The following is an 18,154-nucleotide window of genomic DNA, read 5'->3' as shown; positions in this document are numbered from 1 at the left end:
GGGCTTGCAGGCAATACACAAATCCAACTCTTTTTCCACAGTGACACAATGTGCTACAAAACAAAGATATTCATGGGAACCTTTTGCAAATGTAGTTATGGTAGTTCTTGGCTCCTTCCATCCTCAGTAGAGGTTAACCAGTACAAAGTGCCATCCCTTTTCAATTGGCCATAGACAAAAATCTAAAATTAAAACCAACTTTTGTGTCTAATGCTACATTTGCTGAAATAATCAGTTTTATTCTTTGTTTACAATTACCCAGAACATAAAAGAAACTGCTGGATACATTATCAGTTACACGCTGCTTGCCAGTCACAGCTATTTATGATGCTAAATTATACTGCCTAAGTACAAAACCAAAAATTGCCAAAAATCGAGGAATTTATAAATTGGGAAAGCAGGAGGGGTAGGAGGGATAAGATAATGCCATTAGCTTATGGTTAGCCTTCTTCAAAAGGACAATTCAATGTGCTATTCAACAGGTAAATAATTCAAGTTTTCATTAATTTAAATATAATTTAGCAGACACTCTCCTGTGACAGCTACTGTTAAACAAACCACAATTATTTTGTTGGTCCCATTGTAATGATTTATATTTGTAGGCTGAGTCCTAATTTCTAAGATCATCATAAATTGAGAAAAAAAAAAAAACATTTTATGTACTTTCATTTAGATTGTAAATGAAGTAAGGTACTTTCATTCGGTGTCCTACTTTTTCTTAATGTATAAACTTCCTCTATAACTACTTAAGATTTTAATTTAAAAGCTAATCTCCCAAAAATAATATTAATTGATATAGTTTTCTTTGTATTCCCCTATTACCTTCCATCCTTTCAGTTCCAGATTTTCAGCTGTAATGGCCTTCAACTCTCCTGCAGGCTTCCTAGCTGAGAAACAAATTTGTGCCAGCTTGCTGAATAACCTCAGTGATGTTCAGTCACTCAGAACTTCTCCATCTGTGTGTCCATCCATCCAGAGAACCAGATGCTCTCAAAATGCCTCACCCACCTTGCCTGGCGTATCAATATCCAAAATATGTTGCTTCCATAGCTGCCACTTCCAGCCCTACAGCAGAAGTAACAACTGGCCTACCTGGAGCCCTCAGTTGTTTGCCTGGTCACAAACAGTGTTTTCTTTATTAGTCGACTGTTCTGCTGCCAGAGCTAAAGGGAGACCTGGAAAAGGTCTCTTTACTATAGTTACTATTTACTATAATTAGTAAATGAAATCACTAGCTGGAGGCATTATAACAAAAACTAATAGAAAGCAACCATTTCACTCAGGAAGAAAAGTAGTTCAGAGAACAGGCAGATTCCATCAGAATGACAAGCTAAGGTTTCTGTGTGTAGCTACAGATCTACCATTGGTTTTCCACTGATAGGCATTTAGACAACTCAATTATTTTATTATTGAGATTAGAGAATGAGATAATTATATTAACTCCCTTTCTAAACTCATATATCTCCCACTGACAGGTTGCAGAAATATTCTTGCCAAGAACCTGATGATTAAATATGAACTTGCTTCAACAGATATACAGAAATGCCCTTGATTCTTTGTTACACATCTGTGCAGCTCTTTTTTTAGTTCAGTACAAAATTTAGTACATCAGATCTGAACCAGAAGTTAATCATTTTCAAAAACATTTGGCTGGTAAATATTTCCTTCAGAAATTTCTTCTGAAAATACCTTAGAAGGAAGTGTCCTCATGTGAAAAAGAAAATCATATATAACAACTTTTATAAGTAAAGTGTTTAATTATCATAAATAATTATAACTTTTCTCTGTTACATACCCTTGAGTGAACAGTTAATTCTGATTAGAAATCAGAAATATTATATCATGTTCTCAGAAACAAAAGAAAGATATATATGAATTTCAAGGCTCTGTTAAAGGACGAAGTAAGCAGGAAAAAATAGTTCAAATTTACATCTAGAGATAGATATACCCACCCATATTACATTTCAAAGCATTGCAAGAGAGATGTTTATTATGTAATATGGTAAAAGGTGTCGAGTGAACTGTCCTGCAGAGTTAAGCATCTTCAATCATAGTTAATACAGTGTATTAAGAATGTTGTAGAATCAGTTTAAAAGTGATTATCACTAAAAAATGAAAACTTATTGAAACTTGATATTCTCTTTTAGCAATTTAGTTGGAAAAGCTTTATTTTTATTTTCATTGATGTACCTTACAAAGTACAGCAAGTCAGTTTTTCCTGAAAGATAATAATAATAATATAGCTACAAGTCACATAAGCCAGTGGACTATGTTTAATGAATAACACTTAGAAAAGGTATCTGTGCATTTTAGGAGTTAAATTTCTGGTAAAGATAAACATTCCATCGCTTAAGCATCAAAACTTCTGCCTTGAGCTGCTATTCACTGCTGGAACATCTGTGGAAGCTGAAGTTGCTGTCTCCCAACTGTTTGTTAGCATTACTCTTTTGCCAAAAATTGCCAGTCCCATAGAATGAGATGTTGCTAAGCCAGCAGAATTCAGGATACAAGGATTTCCTCATCTGTTTCAGCATAATGTTAGCCAAGTTAACTTCAATCCAACTGGTCCTGCATTGTAGTGAATTAAAAGGAACAGAAGAGTTTCTTCTAAAGATTAAATGTTCAGTCATGTACATTTTTGCAAAATCGTAAAACCAAATTTAATCATTAAAAACCTACTCCAACGTAAGTCCTTCTCACAGGCTGCACTTATTCACAAACTTCTCCAGGGTGGGTCCCTTCCCACAGGGCACAGTTCATCAGGAGCAGGCTGCTCCAGAGTGGATCTCCCATGGGGTCACAAGTCCTGGCAGCAAACCTGCTCCAGTGTGGGCTTCCCATGGGAACAGAGCTTTGTTCTGGCATCCACCTGCTCTGGTGTGGGCTCCTGCACGGGCTGCAGGAGGATCTCTGCTCCCCCGTGGGCTGCAGGGACACAGCCACCTCACCAGGGCAGCACCACAGGCTGCAGGGGAACCTCAGCTGCAGTGCCTGGAGCACCTCCTGCCCCTTCTTCTGCACTGCCCTGGGAGCCTGCAGGGTTGTTTGTCCCTCATATTCTCACTCCCCTCTTCTCGCTGCAGTTGCCCCTGTGCAATAACTCTTTTCCTTCTGAAATATATTGTCCCAGAGGCACTGTCACTGATGGGCTCAGCCTTGGCCAGCAGCAGGTCCATCTTGGAGCCACTGGCATTGTCTCTGTTGGACATGGGGGAAGCTTCTAGCAGCTTCTCACAGAAGCTCCCTCTGTATCCCCCTTGCTACCAAAAGCTTGCCATGCAAACTCAGTATAGTTGTAAGAAGTCATGTCAGCACCGTTACATGAGCCAAAGTGAGCTGTCAGGCACAGGAAGGAGTCAGAGCTCTGCTTCCCTCAGTCCTCAGCATCTGGAAGTCTCTGGATAGAGGTATAAGATTCGTCCCCAGCAACTCTAACTTGCATAAGGTTTAGATGTCTTTGCATTTTGCAAACAGAAAACACATTCTCTTTCTGACACGGCAATAATCCCCAATTATAGTCTCAACTTCAGGAGTATGATGTTAAAATCATGACAAGGGAAAAATCCTCCTATTCAGAGAATATCCTTGATAAAGCAGCAGAGCGTGCTGTGTGTTGATTAGGCCTAGAGAGATACGTGTTTTTTCAATGTAAGAGAGAACTGTTGATTTTAGTCTTACAGGTGGATTCATTTATAAATGCTGACCCTGACATATAATCTTCAATAAAAGCTGTGCTTTTCTATCTAATTTCCATCTTTCAGCTGAGACATTAGCATTTCTTATTCAATGTTCTTCTCTCTCAAGCATTACCTCAGATTAAGTGGCACTGTATAAAATAAGTTCCTGGGTGCACAATGGTAACCATGGTAGCCTTCATCCTATCTTCACAATGCATATGTAATTCAGTTCTCAGGAAAACATAATTAGTGCGTAGCATAATATATTCTCTCCAAACACATCACCGTGGTATGAAATACACTAAATCAAAGCAAATGATGCCTACAACCTCCACCCAACTGGGCTACCATTGCTGAGCAGCTACTTTACAAATGAATATACTCTTAAAGAGTTTTACTGCAGCATCCCCAACTTGCATAATGCTGCTGCTTTACTCGTGTGCTTTTTCTTTATGGCCAAAGGGTGGCAATGTTCTACTTGCTATCAGCGTGCCTTAGACAGTCAATAGCACTGTACTCACTCAAGAACAGTAAAATCTCTTTCCAGCCAAGCCAGAAAGCTCTGCATCATTAACTGGTGTGCTTACCAGGTCCCAGTACTTCAGTGATGACCCCTTCAGTTACAGTAACACAAATATTAAAATACCGTTTGAGTTGAAATCCAATGAGCTGTGTGAAAGTACATTCGTGCATATCTCCTTATGAGGAAAATTAAAAGGCATATGCAGCTTAAAAACAAAGTGTGGTCTCTGTTCCTCATCACATATTATCAGGCCTTATTCAGGATGCTTCTGTTGTTTTTGTACAGGACTGTTACTGCTGTCCAGGAAGTGAAAAGTGTCACTAGCCTGGCCGCTTAGAAGGTGCCACCCAGCCTCTTGAGATTTTTACAGAAGCCTATTTAACTCATTTGAGAAGTTGTGAATACTGAAGTCATCCAAAACATCTGTCAAAGAGGCCTTAATACCACACCCACATGGACTGACAGTGCACAAAACACATGGGAAAAACAGAGTGCAGCTGTTATTTCTCTAGTTAGCATACCAACAACAACTGCATGACTTATTTAATGGAATGAACTAGGAATAATCACATGTAGGAATAAACTGCTACTCTTGTGCTGGACCCACTCCTGTGATTACCAAACACAGGGTGTCCCACACCCAACCGTTCAGACACTGTTTCCATATGAGACTAAATAAGAAAGGATGTTTCTCCTGGTGTTTCACAGGGAGATGTTTTTCAGTATCAGCAGTAAAGTGGGAGGTCTAATACTAGATTATATAACTATTTTGTATAATTATGTGGGTATTTTAGGAAGACTGATGGTTATGGCATTAAAGCAAAGGCAAAAGCAGAAAAGCCAGGAAAAAGAGGAAGATAGTCTACATAAAAGGCATCCTTCCAAATACACTGAAGAGGCCAGACTGGGCATCATGATCTTTCTGAAGAGGCTGAGGAGAAAAAGTTACAGTAAGAGATCTAGAGAAATATGTCCATTTTCAAATGCTGCCAACTATTACCTCTTAAATTACTATTAACTATGAAAACCAAAATGAGAGCAGTTTCTCCCCCCCCCAAAACAAACAAACAAAAAAAGAGCAAGGAGGTGTCCAAACATATCCAGGATAGTTTGTACTTAGAAGACATGAAAGTAATTTAATCCTTCATGTGAATGAGTATTGACTATGTTTACTGAAGTATTAGAAATGATGCTTTCATTAAGTGTGGGACATCACTGTGTCAGATGTAATGCAGACATTCACTACACCTCTGGTAAAAATTTCAGACAACTGGTTTTGGGTCCCAAATCAACTTAGCAAATATGATATGAAGTACTTGCCTGGTGGTAAACTCAGCTTAGCCCAGAATTCTTAATAACATGCATGAGGGCAAACACTTTCCAACTCATAACAAAAAACTTTGAAACTGCTATAATATTTTTTGAATGGTTTTGATGATATTACTTGACCTTTCTTTTATAACAACAATGTGCTATGGACACTTTTCTCCTCACAAACCCTTGGGATGTGGTTAGTGCTGTTATGAGAACAGAGTGAACTGACATTTCCACTCACACATTGTCACCACTCCAGGTGACAGCCTTCTACCCCAGTCTGCAAGGATAACAGATGCAGATCTCCATATCAGATATTTACAGCAAAAGGTAGCACTATGATCATAAAATTCCAGCCACACACACACTGATAATCCATGTGCATCCGATTCCACACATTTTGACATTTAGATATGGGGGCTAATGGAAAGAAACAGTATTTCTGTCAAATGACAGTGCTATAAAACAATTTGTAAGATAACAAAGCCATTGATTTCAATTATATAGAACCACAGAAATGGCCACTGTTAATACTGTAATGCTTAAGTAGACATATCACACTTGCCTTTTACAGCCATTATAAAATTTATTTGTCAAAAAAATGGGGACAACTAGTAAAATAGTAACATTTTATATGCAAAAGCATGTTAGTTCAGGAAAAGCTATTTATCTTCACGCAGGTGATGACAATTATTTTGTGCATTTACATTAGCTTATGTATCATCAAGTAAGTGTTAGATGACACCAACTTTACACATTTCTTAAGATACAGTATTTAATTACGTGTTTTTCCGTCTAATCTCATCATGTCAGCAACTCTAAGAAACACTTTTAGAGTAGTTCTAATAATTGCTGGGCTCACTAGACAGAGATTCATCCACTTGTGGCCAGTTATCCTGGGACATAGGAGAAATGTGAATTAGTGAGCACAAAAAGAAGCAAAACAAATTTAACTCGGTTTTAAGTTAGAATTTGGGAGAAGTAAGATCACAAATACTATTTGCCATACATTATATATTCTGTTTCTGTTACATAAACTTGGCTTTGTTTTATGTAAAACGCCCAGGCAATACTATCTGTGACTGCAGAACATTTTGAACCAACTCTACTGAAAAATGGATTATTGAGTCCTCAGAATAAGAGTTTTTATAACCCATCACATGAAAAAGTAAATATAGCACGGGAGTGGGGGAAAAGGAGTAGTGGATCTTGTGAATGGTAATTAGGTACAGTTAGCTGTCCCACAGTGGCTAGTGCTAAATATCTGGGGAAATCTTACAGCCATGTAAGTAACAGAAAGACATGTTAGAAGTCCTATTATTATCCTAAGTAATATAATTTAAGCATTAACACAGTAAAATGTTGGAATATTTTAAATGCCGACAACAAATTGTCTTAGTCATTAACTGTCAAACATTAGAAATTTTGTCTATTCATTAAGATTATTTAATATTGGTGAAATACTTTGACTATCATTTAATTACTTGAAATTCAAAATCATTCAGTCATTCTTTTCAGAGAGACCTTCTTCAACTGTCAACATATCAAATATTTACCAAGCATGGATACAAACATGTACTGAATAAAGTGTACAGGTGTATGCACTAAAACTGAGTGCTCTTTTCAGAGTCTCTGGGTTTTGGTACCGAAAAGATATCACATGATTCACTAGAAAAGAATTTTTTAAGCATTACAGGAACTTCTCAAGAAAATTAATGGCCATAAATATGAAGAATCTTGGAAAGTTGAGAGTAAAGAGCCTAAGAAAAGCTTCTTCCACTGAAGTGCAGTTGAAAGACTAAACAATCATCATTATTTAAACAAAGGAGAAGCTGTTGAAGTCACCATGAGCAGAATTTCACTCCAGAGATCTTACACAGAAGTTGCTCTTTTCCTTAAAGCTTAAATAGCAAGTTTCTGGATCAGTATCCACAAGTTTCAGATGCAATTCCAAGGTATAATATAACGCAGGATGCCTACAGATACTAACTCACCACCAGGCAATGCAGTTAAAATATCGTAGTGATTTGCAAACCAGGAAAGTTTTATGAACCACTTCAGATCACCTCCCATATTTTTAACGTACTATATATATATATATATTTATACAACAAAAGGAAAATGAAATCAGCATGACACCAGTATTAGTCTTTTTGATGTCTGCAGCATACTTAAGACTTCTGCCTCACTACACCTTAAAACTTTCTGACAATTTGCAGACTTTCTGAACATTCTGAAAGGGTTCAAAAGCACTTACAAACTTGTGGCTTATTTTTCTTATTTTGGGAAGAGGGATCACATAATTATTATTAGCATTAGATACATATTTTGCAGCCATTTGCCTGGTCTGCAATAGAGGCCTATGCCAGCTACCATCCAAACATCCCTGAGTCGATCCCTTGTCCCAAGATCTGAAACTCAATACAGTCTACATACCTCAAAGATACAAATTCAAGCTCCAAAACTTGTGCTTAACATACATAGCAAACCTTACAGTGATTTATATTCAGAATTCTAGTGGAATCACGAAGGTATGCATCACATGAACTGACTTTAATGCCTTTTCATATGAAGCTCACTCTTCTTTCCAGGGCTCTAATCACTTAAAATATTTACTGCAAGTTCATACATCCAGTTTCTGGAACTCAGAGAGGGCAGTGGATCAGGCACAACAGTGCAGCACCTAAACATAAAAACATACCAGCATCAATTAAAAAGTAGTAGAAATCACAAATAGAACAACAGAAGCATAAAAATAACTTGGGTTTTATTTGTTGATTTTCCCCTTCAACTTCCTCCTGAAGTTTCCAAAAGATTCAGCAAACCCAACATTTTCATCAGAACCAAATAACACACAAATCTGCCATAAGTACCAGTTTATCTGCCATGAGTGCAGTTTACAGCATCTTGAGTAAAAACAATCTTAATAGAAATCAGACATCTGAATTTTCCTGCCAAGTTAACAATTTCTGTGTAAGAATCCCAAGCCTCTCCGGAGAAACCCTGAAAAACATCCGAAAGAAAGTGGAGAGAAACTTACCCTGCTACGCTAAAAGCTACCAGCAAGGGATAATTCTTTCCCTCCTTTTTCATTCACAATGGTGTTCTCGGGAACAGATTTATTTTGTGCTTGCAGTGTCTAATAACAACCGTTATGCATTCATTTTCCCCCTGTCCTGACACAGTAATGTTATCCTACTTAACTCTGTGACTCTTTCTGACATAAAAAAGCACCCACCATGACATCCTTTAATACTGTAACAAACTGGCAGTGACCGAGGACTCCACGGCTGTTCCCAGAGCACAGCCAGTTGATTTAACTCCCCCGTGGTGCTAATGGATAGAAGTCATTACAACATAATTGCTAACAATAATATAAACCCTAGAAAATAGAAAAAGCCCTATTTTAATGCTAAGATTGGCAGACACGTTGCTTTCAGAGACAAGTATTTAAACCAGCCCTTCAAATAGAAGAACAGCTCCATTGCTTTATTCCTCACATCAGTATACTGATATTTTTCAGACACTCCTCCCATAGTTCCATTTCAGCACAAAATTACGTTGGCTTTGAAACCCAGCATTAGTAAGTCTCATTCCCACAGAACCACCCTCACCTTCTGCTCATATCTCTACTGTGCTTCTGTGGCTTTGTTGGAGTGCCCATCACATGCCTCCTCATACAGATCAAAAACGATGGGCAGAGCCATAAATCTCTTAAGAGAATTTCTTAGTCATTATTAAGCTCCACAAAGTTCACTTTTTGCCCAAATAAATTTTACTGGGGAGGGAAAGGGGGGGAAGATACTAAGAGAATAATGGCTACACACAGCTAGAAATGTTGATTTTTTTTTTGCAGCAAAAGATTGTTAAGCATAAAAAGATTAGACATTTCTACCAGTCATTTCCTGCTCTCCCTAGATACCCCTTAAAACAGAGTTTAAAAAGTCAAACTCTTACTAGATATACAACTTCCTATATAAAGTTCCCTGAGGTTCTCATGAATTTTCCTTTTTATGTCCAAACCATCATGTGTTTGTAGCTTGGTACAGTGAACCTGGTGAACTGGTTTATAGTTTAATTAAATAAAAAAAAAAAAAAGGAATGGAACACTGGGAGATGAGCCAAAGAAAAATACTAGTACACAGCACGAAGATCATTTGGAGAGGGGTCATAATGTGGTAACTGAGGGAGCAGAAATCAAGCTGGTGCAGCAGACACCTCACTCAGCCCCACCACTAAAATGTCACCTTTTCCTGAGTGGATGAATGGAAACAGAAGAAAAAAGGAAACTTGGATATATTTGAGCTTTTCATTTATCTGAAATTAAAACACCACCACCAAACCCAACCCAAAATTTATGGTGATTTGATCCAGCTTAATGTAAATGAGAAACAGAAGCTAGAAAACACAAGAGAGAAAAACAGAGGAAACTAGAAAGGAATTCAAGGTATCAGAACCTTATCAGAAGCTGAAAAGTTGGACAGGGAGATGAGACAGGCAATGGCATCAGTCCATTAGAAAACAGAGAGGGAAAATCAGCACTAAAGACTAAGCCCAAAGCCTATGTGTGTAATGTCTTTGGAAAACCCAACTGTAAAAAAGAAGTATTAAAAGTCCTGAGGTACTAAAGAAAGATATTTAGAAAACAGAGCAAATACTAATCATAAATAGTTATGTTGCTCCTTTCTTATGGGTGAGGAATAAATTAAAAAAACAAAGCTGAAAAGCTTCTTTCAACCATATTTTTTTATGATCTGCAGTTGTTATATCACAAAAAGGGGTACTTAAAAGAAATTTTACTTGTATTAAAAATTAAAAGCTTATGTCTCTCTTATTTAGGCAAAAATGCACCCTCAGTTCAGTAGGCTTTGAAATATTTCTTTATTCAGTCTTGTTACCTATTCTGTGTTTTTATAACCTTCTAAAATATGAAGTAGCACACTGCATAATAGCTTTTCCAGTCTTCTCTGAAAATCCTTCCCAAACAGTAGCCTTAATCTCTTCAAACACTTGTCCAACATTCCCTGCATGCATTGACACCATGGAATGACTTCCAACACTAAAGAAAAATACTAGCATGGTATTTATTTTATTTTTCATTTCCATAGAGCTGCAAGTCATACTTGTAAGATAGTGATTAGTTCCTGAATGATTAACCCATCACGTATTTAAGGTAGACAGAACACAGTTTGAACTGTTTATTCTGTATTTTTATTGTCAAAATAGAAAGAGTGGGTTTCTTTTTGCAATTTCACGCTGATTAAATTTGGTATTAATATGAAAAACTTAATCAGTGGGACTACCCCAAATATTCCTAAAGATATAAGCCACAGAGGAATATGTCATCCTTTACTTTCAATAACAAAATAAAAAAAAATAAAACAAGGAAACAACCTGGCATAAAAATGTCATAAATATTTTTCAGAGGAGACACTTGTTATACAGTATTTTTACTCCTCACAAAAATTGAGTGATAGGCATGAAGTGGGTGAGCAGTGGGATGCCTTGTCTGATTCTTCTTTGATTTGCTCAGATTATTTTGCTCTTGCTGGAAGAATTGAAACGAACATACAGGATTTTTTGTTTGCTTCACAAATGAAAACTTGTCTTTCCCTTAACTTTCTCCATGGCAGAGTCTCCAATCCAGCTCCAGCTGTGGGCAGCACTTTTTGTCTGCAATCACCACCAGGAACAGTGCTGGCACTCAGATGCAGCAACACAACCCAGTGTTGGCTAAATCCACATAGGAATTTGTATTAGATATAACCCAGCAATAAAAGACCATATTTGAAAACAGACTGCTTGGATGAGTTCCTCATCTACCTGTAAAACAGCAGCTAGAAACCCAAGAGACCATTTAAAATAAGGAAGAGGCATCAAGTCTGGGAATATCAGAGCATTGGAAAGACTCAAAATTCATTTTTCACAATTCATTCTTCAAACTTAACAAACATGCCAATCTAAAGCTGCATTTTTTGAAAAAGAACTATATTCCAGGGTCACATAAAACTTCTGAAATACAGTGTGATTGAATAGAGAACCATTCTGAAACCCATAAAGTTCACATTTTATGCTAGTTAGGCTTTTTCTACATTCCTTGGAAAACTGTCATTATGTCAGCTGCAGTTCTGTATAATTTGGGTACGTACTGCTGAAACCTGTTACACACTGTAAAAATGAAAAAAAACCCCAAAATTTTAATTATGTAAAGTTTTGCATTCACCAGGGTCACGGGGAAACATTTTATTTTGCAGGAAGACCATTTCATGTGAACTTCCCCTTCATTTCTGCTGCATTTTTCTGTATTTTACCCGTCCTGCTGGTTTTAACACAAATTACAAACAACTCATGTCACTTATTCACAAGGGCTCCAATATGCAGAAACAAAAACAGAGTTAGTTGAAGACAAACTGGGGCAATGTGAATGCAGTGGAACACACTGATTACAACAGGAGGAGCTCCAAAGTATTCTAAACAATCCTTACTCTACAGAGGTAAAACTAAGAGTAAACAAGACAAGGTACAAACTAAAACGTACTGTGTATGGTTCTTCCATTTGCTTACTGCAAAACAATGATATTTTGCCTTTTTTATCTAACTTTGCATCACTCTCTCCTATTGGGAGAGGGGAATTTGTTTTTTCTACGGTTATTGTAGTCAGAGCTCCAACTGAAATTAAAGGCCACAAGTTAGCTGAGTTGAGAAGGAAATATATTCAACTCTATCCCTGTTGAAGCACTGCAGTCTTCATGCTGACTTCTGTTTAAATATGGGAAAATGACTCCTTAAAAAGAAGTGAATTTGAAACCACTTGGGATCAGAAAACAGCCACTACTTCTTAAGAACTGGTCAGAGGAGAACTAAATCAAGGCTAAAGCAGCAGCGGTAAGACCTAGGTGAAAAATAAGAATACTGATCAAATTTTCTAGCATTACTTAACTCACTGGCTCAGACACTTTAGGCAAGTTAGAGATTTTGGAGACAGATTGTCAATATTACCTCAAATAGCTCCAGCACAGCTGAGTTACCCAGGTTTATAGAAGCTTTTGATCTCTGAGAGTGAAGGATTTTCAGAAATCCCTTAAGTTTCAAAACTGTGAGGAAAGTGATACAGTTTGGGATGACAGGAAACACTGAGATGGAACAGAAACCATTCTCAGTAAAGGGAGACGTATAAACACACACAAGCCAACAGAACATTACAAAAATTCCAACTGCAAAAATGAACTATTAAACATCCAATTCAAACCAGAAGATTTTAATTCAGTCTTTCAGTTCTCCAATAATAATTGCTGTCCATTAACTTTCCAGGCAACCATCACACCGCTGCTTCACGTGCAAGCTTTTATGGGATAACTTCCATATTGTGAGGGGTTTTTTTTAAACCTGCATAACTGAAATCCACAGAGTTTCTATTTACTGCTGCTAAATACCTGTTCAAATCTTTTTGGCAGAAAACATTTAGAAAAAGAAATCATGATTATTTCCTAAGAAAAATCAAACTTACATGCCATCCTTGTTCTCACATAGCCTTTCTGCTCTCCACTCCCTCAGAAAACTTTTAAATCTGAAAAGCTGGTAAAACTACTGTTATAAGGCTTAGTTCCAAAAAGAGAGCAAAATAAACTCAGGATGAAAAAACCTTATTGCCACTATCCTTGAGAAGGAGAACAGAGAAATATGGAACTGCCCTTGCCCATGAAGCCAAAAAAACAAAAAAAAAGTTAAAAAAAATAAGACAAAATGCTTTTAAAATAAAATCAAATAGCACTATACAGAAAAATATATTGAAATAACCACAAACAGGAACAAAGAAGATGCTAATCTGTTCTTCAATCCTGTAGTTTTAAAATCCGCGTCTTATTTTTGACAATTTTACATCATGGTGGGTTTTCAACATGTGACTTCTGGCACAAAGGATGACAACTAACTGATAAAAAAGTCTCAGTTAAAAGACATTAAAATTTCAAATTAAAATAAACAAAAACATCATATCAAGAAGTTTTTTTCAAACAGTATGAAGTGGAAGGCCGTTTACTAAAGTTGCATTTTTTTCTTTCCTGAATTCTTCATTCCATATCTTCCATTTTGGTTACCTTTAATTTATTTTATAGTCACAATGAGCAGTTTGAAAACAAGAATAAAGCACAAAAGGTGAAAGATGTTCTTAATATAACAATTAAAAAAGGCCTGACATGAAAGTTCTTTTTTGTGGAGTTGAAAATCCCAAGGAAAGCTTGGATAAGCTTTCCTCCTTAGACATTTGCTACCATAAACTACCAGTGCACTTATCTGCTATTTTGTCACACATCCTCTTTGATTACAGTTTTCCAGAGAATTAGGGTAAAATATACATACTCATCTGGAGGGTCTGAGGCTTCCAATAATATTCCGTGTTGCAGCTACATTTGAAGATTGCTTTTATACACTGTAAATATAATTTCTGGTAGTACGTAAAACATTAATCCAAAGCAACGAGACTTAAGGGCATCTGGCAGTTCAGATTTCTGGGTAGTATTTTAGCCGACAGAAATTGTACACTACTGAAAATCAATTTAATGTGAATCTAGTGAACAATAATTTTTGAGAAAGTCACTGAACTCCTGCTCTATTGGAGACCCAGCGAAGGAATTAATTAGAGGTATTAGAGGTATCAATTTAATGAAGTCCGAGTCCAGCTTCTACTGAGAGCTTTGTGAATATCAACTTTTTCTTCCCCACCAGCTCATAGTAATTACGGCCTCCTCACTCCTCCAGAGACAAGGTTTCAGAGTGCACAGAGTACAAAACTGGCACCTCCTACGTGGTGTTAACTTGTAGGAAAGGGAAAGTAGAAAGTTGTTGGAAGTGTAATACCGAGAAAGAAATGAGAAATAAACGTTGTGTTGGCTGATACTGTTGCAAACCTTTTCTCCTTTGTGGTGGAAGGGAGGTTAACAGAGGTCAGTGTTACCACGTGCTCTCATTTCAAAGAATTACCACGTGCACATACTCCTGATAAATCATGGTTAGACTTTTTATAGACATTTGGATGTTTGGAGATTTAGCATAACCTTGGGACAGATTTTGTCAGGAAATAATTTTGCTCAGATAACTTGTTCTCCAGCCCTCTAATATCTATATCTGCATGAGAAATTAAGCAGCACACGGGAAGTTCAAGATAACATTTTTCAAGATGGTTTTGCTCCACTACTAATGACCCTTACCCATCAGCTTTGCCAGTACAAACAAATGAGGATGTGTTAAAGCAGGAGCAGATACAGAATGACAGAGACAAATGAGATAGAAGCATCATGAATGTGGTGCTGTCAGTGCAGAATCCAACTGATGTTCCATAACAGACACAAAGCACATTTTTTGCTAAAAGTCTGACACTGGACAGAAAAGGCAATAGTGGCATACAATATGCAGCTAAAGGATTACTGAAGAATGTTAATTAAAATATTTTACTGCATGTGTTACTCTTACAGTATTCATAATTCATAGATTTTTAAGAACTCAGACTAATTTTACCATAATGATCTTTTTAAAGATGGCTGTTAATTGGGAAATATAATGCTTACCAGTACTTTGGGGGCTGAAGTTACATGATGAAAGACAAAATACCAAGTAATTCAGATTTTTAGATACTGAGCTAATCTCACAGAAAAGAAAGCTTGCATATTTAGCAGGAAGCCATCAAAATTCAAAATAGAAGCCAGCTTGAAATAAATGATGTCTTATTTTAGTAAGCAAACTTTGTTTAATTACACTTCTGAAAGGAATTCAGATTTTAATGGAAGATAAAATTTTCAGTGAGCAATGCATAATAAAAAGCATAGCACAACCACAGCACAATAAAGAACATTCCCACTATACATATACTCAATCTAGAGCATTATGATTCAAGGATATCAGTCATTCTTACTAAATCAGGGGTATGTTTTGACATGAAATCCGAGCTGAATGCTTCTCTGAAGGACATTCAAATCCTTCCATAATACTTAAAACTCAATTCACAATGACGCTATTCCCATTCTGTGCTTCTGCGCTGAAATCAAACAACTATTTTAATTATTGCAATACAAACAAGTATTTCAGGGACCTGGGGCCCTTTGGAGTAGTATTGTACCAGAGTTAACGAATTCAGCCAGTACAACTCAATCCTCTCAGCTCTCTGGATTGCCACAAAGAGGAAAACCAAGATTTTCATGCCCTCTTATGGGAAAACTGTTTCTGGCTGCCATTCTTGCCCAGCTCTCTCCCTGCTAAGAAACAATTAATCTGTCAGAGCTTCAAGATGAGCTGATTAAACAATCCCAGGGCGAGGATTACATCCCACTGTCTCTAGTTCACTTACTTTCTATCCCCACTTTCACATGAGCTGTTTAACATATTTTCTTCTTCTGTTTGTTTGTTCTGAAGTTTGTTGTCTTTCCTCATTAGAGACATTTGCATTCCTAGGGAAATGCACACCTAATTTACATATTTGTTAAATCCAGAAATATAAACAGTTTTGAGTATTAGCACACTGACAGAATGTCATGATGTAAATAATGCAAGAGTCTCACAATGATTTTAACACGTATCTCTCAGGCTAATTTGTACAAGTGCTCTGCATTGTGACATTATTAAGAAAACTATTTTGATGCAAGTCAAAAAGAGACAGAGTTACAAAAAAAAAAAAAAATAAAAGTGTTAACTTTTAATTTTGTCCAACTTATTACTGAGAAAAGAATTAAATGAGTGAGGGGGAAACTATAAGTCAAGTGAAAAATTTAAAGAAACAGATTTAAAATTTCCATCCCTTGTGAACCTGCTGTGCTACTGCCAGATTTGCAGAGAAGCCTCTTGAGGGCATAGCAGACAAACCACAAGAAATCCCACTGAGTCAAGAGCTGAGTTTACACTACTTGAATCCATCTAAGTCTTCAAAGCTCAGATGAGCTTCAGCTGTTTCATTCTCTCTTCTGTTACGTAGCTACATGGAAACCATGAAGCACCCTCAAACAGAGAGACAATAATACTGAGCTTTAAAGAAAGAATTGTCTAAAGACAATTCTCTAAAGAGAGAAGAGAACATTACCAAAGCCCAGCATCACCAAATATTTTTTTGTAGGTAAATAAGCTGCTAAGAGACGTTTCATCCAGGTCAGAACAAGATGACAGAGGAGTGACTCCATTTTACTCTCAAGTATGTCCTTAACTTTAGGGGAAAGGATAAAGGGCAAAAATTTCACCTACTTTTTCCCCAAAACTGAAGATTTCAGCCCTGGAATATTCATGAGTGAGATGGGAACCATGCAGATCACGGGACTTCTGCAATGAACAACATTATACTATCAGAGTCCTTGTTTTGGAAACCTCCTCCTATTTTAGGTGTGCTTACACTTTGAGGGGTATTAAATAAAGTTAACTCTGTATCCTCTTATAAAATAAAAACCACACTTTCTTATTCATAAAGTACTAATCATAACTTTATATAGTATCTATTAATATCAATAAGCACATAATCATAATTGCTGAATATAGAACTGAAAAAAATATTTGTTTTATATATTTATTCCCCCTGCAAAATAGAGGTAATTTTAAAACCAAATACTGTATGAACAGATTGATAATATCTTTATATTATAAACACAACGATACAGTTCTGGCTTTGAATGTTAACACCTCAGCTTCGAGACTTTAAATAAAATGTGTACAGTGAAAAACAGAATATTGTTGCTCAGAAAATTAATCAAAAATAGAAGCCAACTTGGAAAAGAGAAAAACATCCAAAAAAACAGATATGCCCTAGAAGCTATTTTTCCTCCGAAATATTTAAATCAAGCTAAATATGAAAAATCAAGTTAGATAAAAATAAATCAAGTTAAATCTGAAATGTGACAGATGAAACAAGCCAAAAATACCCAGCTGTGGTATTTCTTCTACTGATAGACTGGAGAACTGTCAAGCCTTTGCTTGTAAGACCTTTACCCCTGTTCCATTTGAACAGCAAGGGAAATTTATTCTTTTCCTTTTTTAATAAGCTCAAGGGCATCCTGGCAATCAGAGTATTATGTAATTTGCCCAAATAGGAATATTTCTGTGCCAAAGGCAGGCAGATTAGCACAGTGCTGTGGGAAATAGGAAGCCGATGGCTGAGGCTGGAAAGTGCCAAAGTTGGAGCACCCAAATTATTCATGGATTTATCCCCCAGTGTCACTTGCTCAGGCTGCTGGAGGGGGGACTGTGGCACCAGCAGAGGAGCCTGCTGGGAACAGAGACTACAGGGGTAGGTGTGGGGCTGGAACAAACTTCCTTGGATTAAATGAGCCACAGGCTGCTAATGGAAACAGCAGAAGTCCTGGACAAACAAAGGAATACCTTTGCCTTAGAACAAGTTTTGAGAAAGAGTTCTAAGGAATTCTGAGTACTGAGTGCAGCAATGACCTCTCGTTAGGAAATCACACAGTATTAAGCCAAACTTAGAAGCAAGAGTGAGATATATTAATCCTATCCAAGTATTCAGCTCCTCTCAGGTCCTGCACAGCAAGGCTACCAAATTTTCCAGATTTTCATTAGTGTATGTCAAAACTCTCCTGCCAAGGATAATTAATTACTTATGTCTGACCAAAATGTAACTAGGGATGTTTGGAATGGGGTTAATTATACACAG

This window comes from Lepidothrix coronata, unplaced genomic scaffold, assembly GCF_001604755.1.
Source record: "Lepidothrix coronata isolate B3197 unplaced genomic scaffold, Lepidothrix_coronata-1.0 Scaffold2, whole genome shotgun sequence".
NCBI classification, from domain to species: Eukaryota; Metazoa; Chordata; class Aves; order Passeriformes; family Pipridae; genus Lepidothrix; species Lepidothrix coronata.
This window is presented reverse-complemented; position numbering follows the sequence as displayed.